Source organism: Hesperophylax consimilis, unplaced genomic scaffold (assembly GCF_061612785.1).
Source record: "Hesperophylax consimilis isolate HC1 unplaced genomic scaffold, BYU_Hcon_1.0 scaffold_237, whole genome shotgun sequence".
NCBI classification, from domain to species: domain Eukaryota; kingdom Metazoa; phylum Arthropoda; class Insecta; order Trichoptera; family Limnephilidae; genus Hesperophylax; species Hesperophylax consimilis.
In genome coordinates this window covers 10,001-20,000 of record NW_028301435.1, presented here as the reverse complement: position 1 = coordinate 20,000, position 10,000 = coordinate 10,001, and the positions used below count along the sequence as shown (strand labels likewise).

Here is a 10,000-nt window from a genome sequence, read left to right as displayed (position 1 = left end):
AAAAAATTTATGGACTCTTTCAATGCGTAAAGTGTATGTTAATTCATGTGGAGCGAGCCCAGATGATAACCGCAACAGAAGCGGTACATGATTACCAGAATGCTAAAGAATGTTTCATTACAGTTTCAGTTAAATTTAAAAGCAGTTTCCGAGTTGTTGCTCTGAAGGGGTACTGTCAGTACCTAAAACAGGGCAAGAAAGTGGTGGTTCTCCTCCAGAATGTTATTTTTTTTTTTTAACCGAATTTTCGAAAAAAAAAAGACGATGGAGACGTGTCCCGTATTCTGGTTAGGTTAGGGGTTAGTGACCGGATAAATCGTCAAAATCAAAATTCAACAAACCTTTAAACGGCGATGTGAGGTCATGAAAAGTGATGAAACAAAAACTAGGTTGAATAGGTTACGAGTATAAGTATTTAACCCAATTTTTGTTTCATCACTTTTAATGACTTCATATCACTTTTTCAATGTGTGTTCTGTTGTCATTGTGGTGATTTATCATGCAACCTGATTGCATTTATCGATTTTCTTTTAATTTTAATTAATTTATTTATTTATTTATTTCATCGACACTCGTGGCGGTTTTCGATAAACTTAGTGTGGCTTTCTTCAGTCGCCCTATGTATTATGATTATATATAAAATTTATGATCAATATGGTTCCATGCTAACTCAACACGGTGACTGTTCAACACACTTTTAAAAAGTGATATAGAATCATTAAAAACGATGATTTGTTTAAACCTAACCTAACCTAACCTTACCTAACCTAACCTAACCTAACCCAACCTAACCTAACCTGACCTAACCTAACCTACTTAACCCAGTAAAAAAAAGTTTTTGTTTCATCACTTTCCATGACTTTACATAACTTTTTAAATATGTGATGAATTATCATTTTGATGATTTATCCGGTCGCCGATCAATATAATATAGAAACCCAACTTACGACTTGTAGTATGATATCGAAAAAAGAAATCAATTCACAAACCTTTCTTCTTTTTTTTCGTCTTTTGATGAGTTCAAAACATTGTAGACGATAGATGGCGTAGCGGTTTCGGGGAAAATTAGGTTTTTTGTTATTATTCTTCTTATGCTGTGTACCTAAGTGTCATATTTATGTGTGAATAAAAATTATAAATAATAATAATAGTAATTATTTATTTTTTGGAATAACTTTACTGAGTAAAACCTAATATTGTAATATTTAATTATCGAAGATAATATTAGCGAATTCTAAAAGAAAATCTGAAAGAGAAAAATCACCAAAATAATAAAAAAAAAAAATCAGTCCTAGATGTGACCGTATCCTTTTCTGATTTTTCTGTTTCAGATTTTCGTTTAGAAATCGGTAATATTGTCTTCGATAATTAATAAATTAAATAAATCATTTTCGTCAGGAGGTGAGGGAATGCAATTCAGAGCGGCGGGCGCGGGTAAAGCGCGGGAGTAACTGGGACGCACTTAACGGCCCTCAACGTGTTTTCAAAATTTTCTTATTTAAAAATAAAATATTTATTTTTTTTAAATTTCAGAATCGAACTCATAACGTCATTCTTAGTGTAGAATAATAAATTTAGCCGCGGTTCGGTGCAGCGGGGCCGGCGATGAGTGGGATCTGATATCGAGTAGCGGCCGCGGGTGGACGGCGGGAGTAACTGCGACGCACCCGATGACGCCATTTGCCCCGGGCACGGTGTGATTTAAAAGAAAAAAAAACTTTTTTTTTGACGTATTTTATTTCAGAATCTAATTCGGAACGCCATTCTTAGTGTAGAATATTAAATTTAAAGGTTTCGAGAGCATTGGGACCGGAGCTGACAAGATCTCATTTCGGATGATAGCCGCGGGTAAACGGCGGGAGTAAACGGGCCGCACTTAATGGCCCTCAATGTGAAATTGTAATTTATTTATTTTTATAGATTTTTATTTCGGAATCGAATTCGGAACGTCATTCTTGCAGCGTAGAATAAAAAATTTAAATGTTACGGGAGCATTGGGACCGGAGCGGAGCTGAGAGGATCTCATTTCGGGTGGTAGCCGCGGGTAAACGGCGGGAGTAAACGGGCCGCACTTAATGGCCCTCAGTGTGAAAATGTTTATTTTTTAGTTTTCTTATCATGTATGTATGTATGTATGTATGTATGTATGTATGTATGTATGTATGTATGTATGTATGTATAATTTAACATTTCGATAGTGAGAAGACGTGAGCGACGAGGGTAAATTTATTTTTTCGAGACCGAGCGTGAGCAGTCGGGCAGACGGCCGGAGATGAGGCGACGCGGCTCGCGCTACTGCGGCCGGTTCCGCGAGAGGCCCGACCGCCCGGGCGTCCGTCTGAGCGCAGTCGAGGAGTCGGAGCGGGCGCATCGCGGTCTGTAATAGTCGGTGAATTTGTTTTATTCGAATCCCTTTTAAAATCGTTTTCTTACTATGTATGTATGTATGTATGTATGTATGTATGTATGTATGTATGTATGTATGTATGTATAATTTAACATTTCGATAGTGAGAAGACGTGAGCGACGAGGGTAAATTTATTTTTTCGAGACCGAGCGTGAGCAGTCGGGCAGACGGCCGGAGATGAGGCGACGCGGCTCGCGCTACTGCGGCCGGTTCCGCGAGAGGCCCGACCGCCCGGGCGTCCGTCTGAGCGCAGTCGAGGAGTCGGAGCGGGCGCATCGCGGTCTGTAATAGTCGGTGAATTTGTTTTATTCGAATCCCTTTTAAAATCGTTTTCTTACTATGTATGTATGTATGTATGTATGTATGTATGTATGTATGTATGTATGTATAATTTAACATTTCGATAGTGAGAAGACGTGAGCGACGAGGGTAAATTTATTTTTTCGAGACCGAGCGTGAGCAGTCGGGCAGACGGCCGGAGATGAGGCGACGCGGCTCGCGCTACTGCGGCCGGTTCCGCGAGAGGCCCGACCGCCCGGGCGTCCGTCTGAGCGCAGTCGAGGAGTCGGAGCGGGCGCATCGCGGTCTGTAATAGTCGGTGAATTTGTTTTATTCGAATCCCTTTTAAAATCGTTTTCTTACTATGTATGTATGTATGTATGTATGTATGTATGTATGTATGTATGTATGTATGTATGTATGTATGTATGTATGTATGTATGTATGTATAATTTAACATTTCGATAGTGAGAAGACGTGAGCGACGAGGGTAAATTTATTTTTTCGAGACCGAGCGTGAGCAGTCGGGCAGACGGCCGGAGATGAGGCGACGCGGCTCGCGCTACTGCGGCCGGTTCCGCGAGAGGCCCGACCGCCCGGGCGTCCGTCTGAGCGCAGTCGAGGAGTCGGAGCGGGCGCATCGCGGTCTGTAATAGTCGGTGAATTTGTTTTATTCGAATCCCTTTTAAAATCGTTTTCTTACTATGTATGTATGTATGTATGTATGTATGTATGTACTTATGTATAAATATACAAAAATCTCTTCACTTTATATGTTTTGTTATGATTTTTTTTTTCTCCTATTTACATATGTTTTAAAAGTAAAATTTTATTATTATTTTTTTACACTTCACAGACGAGTGTTTTTGGACTCTTGTAGAGGTAAAAATGTTAATTTTTAATTGAATATATTTTTAAAAAATGTACGTGTAAATATGAATTTATTTGATTTAATTTCAATGTCGTCTATTAAGTTTTTTTTTTTTTTTTAACTCAACAGAATAAATGATATAATATAACAATTCTAAAATGTTGCCTAGTCTTGTGGGTGCCGGGTGAATTTACTTTATGTATCAGGTTAGGTTAGGTTAGGTTAGGTTAGGTTAGGTTAGGTTAGGTTAGGTTAGGTTAGGTTAGGTTAGGTTAGGTTAGGTTAGGTTAGGTTAGGTTAGGTTAGGTTAGGTTAGGTTAGGTTAGGTTAGGTTAGGTTGGGTGTTAGGTTGGGTTAGTGTAGGTTAGGTTAGGTTAGGTTAGGTTAGGTTAGGTTAGGTTAGGTTAGGTTAGGTTAGGTTAGGTTAGGTTAGGTTAGGTTAGGTTAGGTTAGGTTAGGTTAGGTTTGGTTAGGTTAGGTTAGGTTAGGTTAGGTTAGGTTAGGTTAGGTTAGGTTAGGTTAGGTTAGGTTAGGTTAGGTTAGGTTAGGTTAGGTTAGGTTAGGTTAGGTTAGGTTAGGTTAGGTTAGGTTAGGTTAGGTTAGGTTAGGTTAGGTTAGGTTAGGTTAGGTTAGGTTAGGTTAGGTTAGGTTAGGTTAGGTTAGGTTAGGTTAGGTTAGGTCAGGTGTCAGGTTAGGTGCGATTACAATTTTTGCAAATAGATAAATTGACAAAAATTTTTGCCATTAAAATTTATGCCAATAAAATTTTCTGCCAATAAAATTTGATGCCAATAAAATTTGATGCCAATAAAATTTTCTGCCAATATAATTTTATGCCAATAAAATTTTAGGCCAATAAAATTTTCTGCCAATAAAATTTGATGCCAATAAAATCTTCTGCCAATATAATTTTATGCCAATAAAAATTTTTTGCCAATACTTATTAGCAAAAAATTGATCTTTGTCAATGGAATTTAAATTTAAAAAAGTAAAATAAATACAAAACAATACAAGAACAACACGTCAACTCAACAGAGATCAAATGGGAAAATAATTCACCGACTCCAGATATTTTCATATCGGAGGGTTCGGCTCGGTAGAACTCCTAACGGGGCCTATAAATAAATCCTACAGATCCCTCAACATAAACATTTAAAAAAATCTTTTGTTATCCTACATGTATTCAAAATGACCGACTTTTGCATCTTTATATATAAATTTTTTGATAGATCTAATACGCCTAAATTTTTAATAAGAGAGCTAGGTATAATGCCGGTAGCCGAAATAACGAATGGTAATATTTTTATAGTCTGAGAATGCCAAATTCTTTTTTTCTCATTTCCTAAATCTGTGTATTTTCTTATTTTTTCACTAACAGATTTTTGAATATTACAGGAATTCGGAATAGCGACATCGATGATATAAGTTATTTTTAAAAATTTTGTCATGTAAAACTATATCGGTTCTATTATGACTAATCGCTCGATCTGTTAGTTATATATTTAGTTAGTTATGTTAGTTATTTATTATTATTATTATTATATCTATGTTAAGTTTTTATTTTTATTTGAAATATGTTCTTATTGTGTAAATTTGAAATAACTACGTACCTCTGTATTAAGTTTTTTTAAACTCACCGGGAACGGTCGGTCGGTATCATCGATTAAATGAAATAATTTAAAATTTCCAAAATGCGAATACGAAAGTAAGTGACGAGAGTAAATTTATTTACCGAGACCGAGCGCCTTGTGCCCGGTTTCGCGAGCCGCCCGAGGCCCGACGGCCCGGCCGCCTGCGCGCCTTCGAGGGGTCGGAGCGGGCGCATCGCGCTCGGCGCCGTCCCGAGCGAGAACGCGACCCGGCACAGCTTTGTGCCCGCCGAGTGTGGCGGGCTCTCGATGCACGGCGTTCGCAAACTGCGGCGGCCTATCGGTCGTGTCGGCGGTGTTATTTGCGAGAAACTACGTGACGCCCGCTTCTGCGCGGCGTTCGCGCTCATGTTTTGACTCTGGAGTTCCGCGCGAGCAGAATTTTCAAAAGCAAAGGCGGAGGATTTTATCCCCGTCTCACTGTTGCCTCGCCAAAGGCGTGCGCTTTCGGTGTACACGTTTTACGAATGGGAATTATAAATCGGACGATAGCGTCGTCGCGGGTGCGGTCTCTCTCTCTCGGGCGGGAGCCGTCCTACGCGCGCTTTCTTCGTTTGAAGCAAAAATTTTCCCGCGGAGCTTTCGTCTAGCGACGGTCGCCGAGCGGGAGAATATAGCGGTACGCATAATGAGCGTGACTCGTGCGGGTGACTCCGTCGCGTGTTCTTTAACGCCGTGTTGTCCGCGCCCTCTACGCGAGGGCGGGCCTCTGTCGTTCGGAGGATTAAAAACCCTCCGACGGTGGTGCAGCTCCCTGGTTGATCCTGCCAGTAATCATATGCTTGTCTCAAAGACTAAGCCATGCAAGTCTCAGTAAAAGCCGAATTAAGGTGAAACCGCGAATGGCTCAATATATCAGTTTTGGTTCCTTAGATCGTACACGGTTACTTGGATAACTGTGGCAATTCTAGAGCTAATACATGCAAACGAGGTTCTGACCGGTAACGGGAGGAATGCTTTTATTAGATCAAAAACCAATCGGCGGCGGGGTTCGCGCCCCGTCCGTCGCCATTCGAGATGACTCTAGATAACTTTGAGCTGATCGCACGGTCTAGCACCGGCGACGCATCTTTCAAATGTCTGCCTTATCAACTGTCGATGGTAGTTTATGCGACTACCATGGTTGTCACGGGTAACGGGGAATCAGGGTTCGATTCCGGAGAGGGAGCCTGAGAAACGGCTACCACATCCACGGAAGGCAGCAGGCGCGCAAATTACCCACTCCCGGCACGGGGAGGTAGTGACGAAAAATAACGATACGGGACTCGTCCGAGGCCTCGTGATCGGAATGATTACACTTTAAATCCTTTAATGAGGATCCATTGGAGGGCAAGTCTGGTGCCAGCAGCCGCGGTAATTCCAGCTCCAATAGCATATACTAAAGTTGTTGCGGTTAAAAAGCTCGTAGTTGAAATTGTGTCCTGCGGTGTCGGTCTACCGAATGCGGTACGACAGGCACGTCTGCGGGGCTTCTCGCCGGTGCGTCCACCGCCGGCGTGTGTCGGTCGGCCTCACGGTCGGCCGCGCACCGAGGCGGGCCGTCGCGGCTGTTTACTTTGAACAAATTAGAGTGCTCAAAGCGGGCTAACACTTGCCTGAATATTGTACGCATGGAATAATAGAATAGGACCTCGGTTCTGTTTTGTTGGCTTTCTGATACCAGAGGTAATGATTAATAGGGACGACTGGGGGCATTCGTATTGAGACGTTAGAGGTGAAATTCTTGGATCGTCGCAAGACGGACTAAAGCGAAAGCATTTGCCAAAGGTGTTTTCATTAATCAAGAACGAAAGTTAGAGGTTCGAAGGCGATTAGATACCGCTGTAGTTCTAACCATAAATGATGCCAGCCAGCGATCCGCCGAAGTTTCATAATTTTAACCCGGTGGGCAGCTCCCGGGAAACCAAAGCTTTCGGGCTCCGGGGGGAGTATGGTTGCAAAGCTGAAACTTAAAGGAATTGACGGAAGGGCACCACCAGGAGTGGAGCCTGCGGCTTAATTCGACTCAACACGGGAAAACTCACCAGGCCCGGACACTGGAAGGATTGACGGATTAACAGCTCTTTCTCGATTCGGTGGGTGGTGGTGCATGGCCGCTCTTAGTTGGTGGAGCGATTTGTCAGGTTAATTCCGGTAACGAACGTAACTCTAGCCTATTAAATAGACGTGCAACCGGTATCACGAGGGTCCGTGTGCGCGCGGCTTCGGCGTTCGCGCGTCGGGGTCGTGCGTTTCGCGGTCTTCACTACCGGCGTACAATGAAAATCTTCTTAGAGGGACCGGCGGTCGCACGAGATTGAGCAATAGCAGGTCTGTGATGCCCTTAGATGTCCTGGGCCGCACGCGCGCTACACTGAAGGGATCAGCGTGTCCTCCTTGGCCTAACGGCCCGGGTAACCCGATGAAACCCCTTCGTGATAGGGATTGGGGTTTGCAATTCTCCCCCATGAACGAGGAATTCCTAGTAAAAGCGAGTCACCAGCTCGCGTTGATTGCGTCCCTGCCCTTTGTACACACCGCCCGTCGCTACTACCGATGGATGATTTGGTGAGGTCTTCGGACTGGTGCGCGGAAGCTCTCACGGGCATCCGACGCGTCGGAAAGTTTGACCGAATTTGATCATTTAGAGGAAGTAAAAGTCGTAACAAGGTTTCCGTAGGTGAACCTGCGGAAGGATCATTTCCTGTGTTTAATGTTTGTGCTTTCCATGATATGAAATATTATTATGAAACAAAACATATATTATACATATAAACCATAATCGAACGAATGCTAAATTACTGCGTCGGAGATCGCCCTAGGGCGCCGATGCGAACCGAGAACCGCCGGCGTCGAGCGGAGGAGGGCTCCGTCCTCTATCCGCTCGTCCGGTGAAATTTTACCCGTCGCCGTGAAGGCGGCGGTACAAAATTAATCTTTTTGTCGAATGGAATTATAAACATTTCGAAAACGCAAACCAAATTGTAAAAACCGAAAACTAAAACGTATCTATTTATGTTTGTTTTATCATTATTACCCTGAACGGCGGATCACTCGGCTCGTGGGTCGATGAAGAACGCAGCTAAATGCGCGTCAGAGTGTGAACTGCAGGACACATGAGCATCGACATTTCGAACGCACATTGCGGTCCGAGCAAGACGTAGTTTGTCGACGGACCACTCCTGTTTGAGGGTCGCGCACACAATGCGACCAGACTGTTCTCTCGCCCCCGTCCTCGGACGTGTGGGCGCGCAGAGCGAGCGTTGCCGGCGTCGCCGGGGCCCGCGCGCGTCGTCTCCTCGGAGACGCGCGCCGGGACCTCGGCGTCCGGTTAAATTTGACGAAGTGCTCTCTCGATGCGCGCGATTTCCGCTTGCGTTATACCAAACGCGGAGGAACGCGTGCGAGCCTTGAGCTAGCGACGACGCTGAAAACTGGGCAGTCTACCGCGCGAGCGGTCGGCTGTCCGGGGCGATCTTCGCGCTCTCGGCCGCGCGCACCTCCGCGGACGCTCGTCGGTTTCGCGCCCGCTTGACAGAGTCTGCACGGGCGAGAATACGCGCACACTGTTGCTTTGCGTACTTCTCGAATTTATAAAATTTTTGTTGTCGACCTCAAATCAGGAGAGATCACCCGCCGAACTTAAGCATATCAGTAAGCGGAGGAAAAGAAACTAACGAGGATTCCCCGAGTAGCGGCGAGCGAAACGGGAAGAGCCCAGCGCTGAATCCTGCGGCCCCGGCGGGCCGCCGGGAAATGTAGCGTTCGGGAGGAGAGTTATACATACACGCGCGGTCATTAGTCACGGCTGCCTGTCCAAGTTCATCTTGAACGGGGCCCGCTTACCCGCAGAGGGTGCCAGGCCCGTGGTGACGGTAGCCGGCCGCGACGGTCTCTCTCCCTAGAGTCGGGTTGCTTGAGAGTGCAGCCCTAAGTGGGTGGTAAACTCCATCTAAGGCTAAATACTACCACGAGACCGATAGCGAACAAGTACCGTGAGGGAAAGTTGAAAAGAACTTTGAAGAGAGAGTTAAAGAGTACGTGAAACCGTTCAGGGGTAAACCTGTGGAACTCAAACGAGCGAACGGGGAGATTCATCGTGTCTTCCGTCGGGGCTCGCGCCTCGCGCAAACCTTCGCCTTCGGCTTTCGGGTCGGGGCGGTGGGTGCGCGGGTGCGCCGTCAGGCTCCCGGAGCGCGTGCACTTCTCCCTTAGTATAACACCGCGACCCGTCGCGCCGCGGTCGAATGCGCCGTGCGGTTGACCCGTCTCGCTCTGCGAGGCGGAGCCGCGGTGTCCACGGCCGCGGCGTACATTACGCAGCGACGGTAGAGAACGAGGATCGCGTCCGCCCCTCGCGGGCGTCCGTCGCGCTGCAGCGGCGTCCTTCGCGTGGCCCCCGGCGTCTAGTGCGTCGCGGGTGTCGCGCGTCGGGTGTCCGTCGTTAGCGGCGCGCTCTCGGACGGGACGCGTCCCGGTCGGCGGTGGTTTTGTTTTGGGCACTCACAGGACCCGTCTTGAAACACGGACCAAGGAGTCTAGCATGTGCGCGAGTCATTGGGAACACTGATAAACCCAGAGGCGAAATGAAAGTGAAAGGCCGGCCTCGAGCCGGTCGCAGGGAAGATGCGCGGGCGTCGTCAGACGCCCCGCCGCATTCCCGAGGCGTTTCGAGAAAGCCCCCGTGCGATTATCGAGACGCACTGAGAGCGTACACGCTGGGACCCGAAAGATGGTGAACTATGCCTGGTCAGGTCGAAGTCAGGGGAAACCCTGATGGAGGACCGAAGCGATTCTGACGTGCAAATCGATCGT

General features: G+C 46.0%; 3 non-coding genes across 3 annotated transcripts in view; all 3 read left to right on the top strand.

Annotated features, from left to right (window-relative positions):
• The first annotated feature begins 5,957 nt into the window (after positions 1-5,957).
• On the top strand, positions 5,958-7,888 carry LOC149408515 (small subunit ribosomal RNA). Its single transcript, XR_016305542.1, has one exon. It is a non-coding gene; the product is annotated as a small subunit ribosomal RNA (ribosomal RNA).
• A 331-nt stretch (positions 7,889-8,219) lies between these two features.
• On the top strand, positions 8,220-8,381 carry LOC149408514 (5.8S ribosomal RNA). Its single transcript, XR_016305538.1, has one exon. It is a non-coding gene; the product is annotated as a 5.8S ribosomal RNA (ribosomal RNA).
• Positions 8,382-8,794: 413 nt separating this feature from the next.
• Positions 8,795-10,000, top strand: part of LOC149408513 (large subunit ribosomal RNA) — a 4,067-nt gene continuing 2,861 nt past the window's right edge. The window contains exon 1 of the ribosomal RNA XR_016305539.1: positions 8,795-10,000. This exon is cut by the window's right edge and continues 2,861 nt beyond it. This is a non-coding gene — a ribosomal RNA (large subunit ribosomal RNA).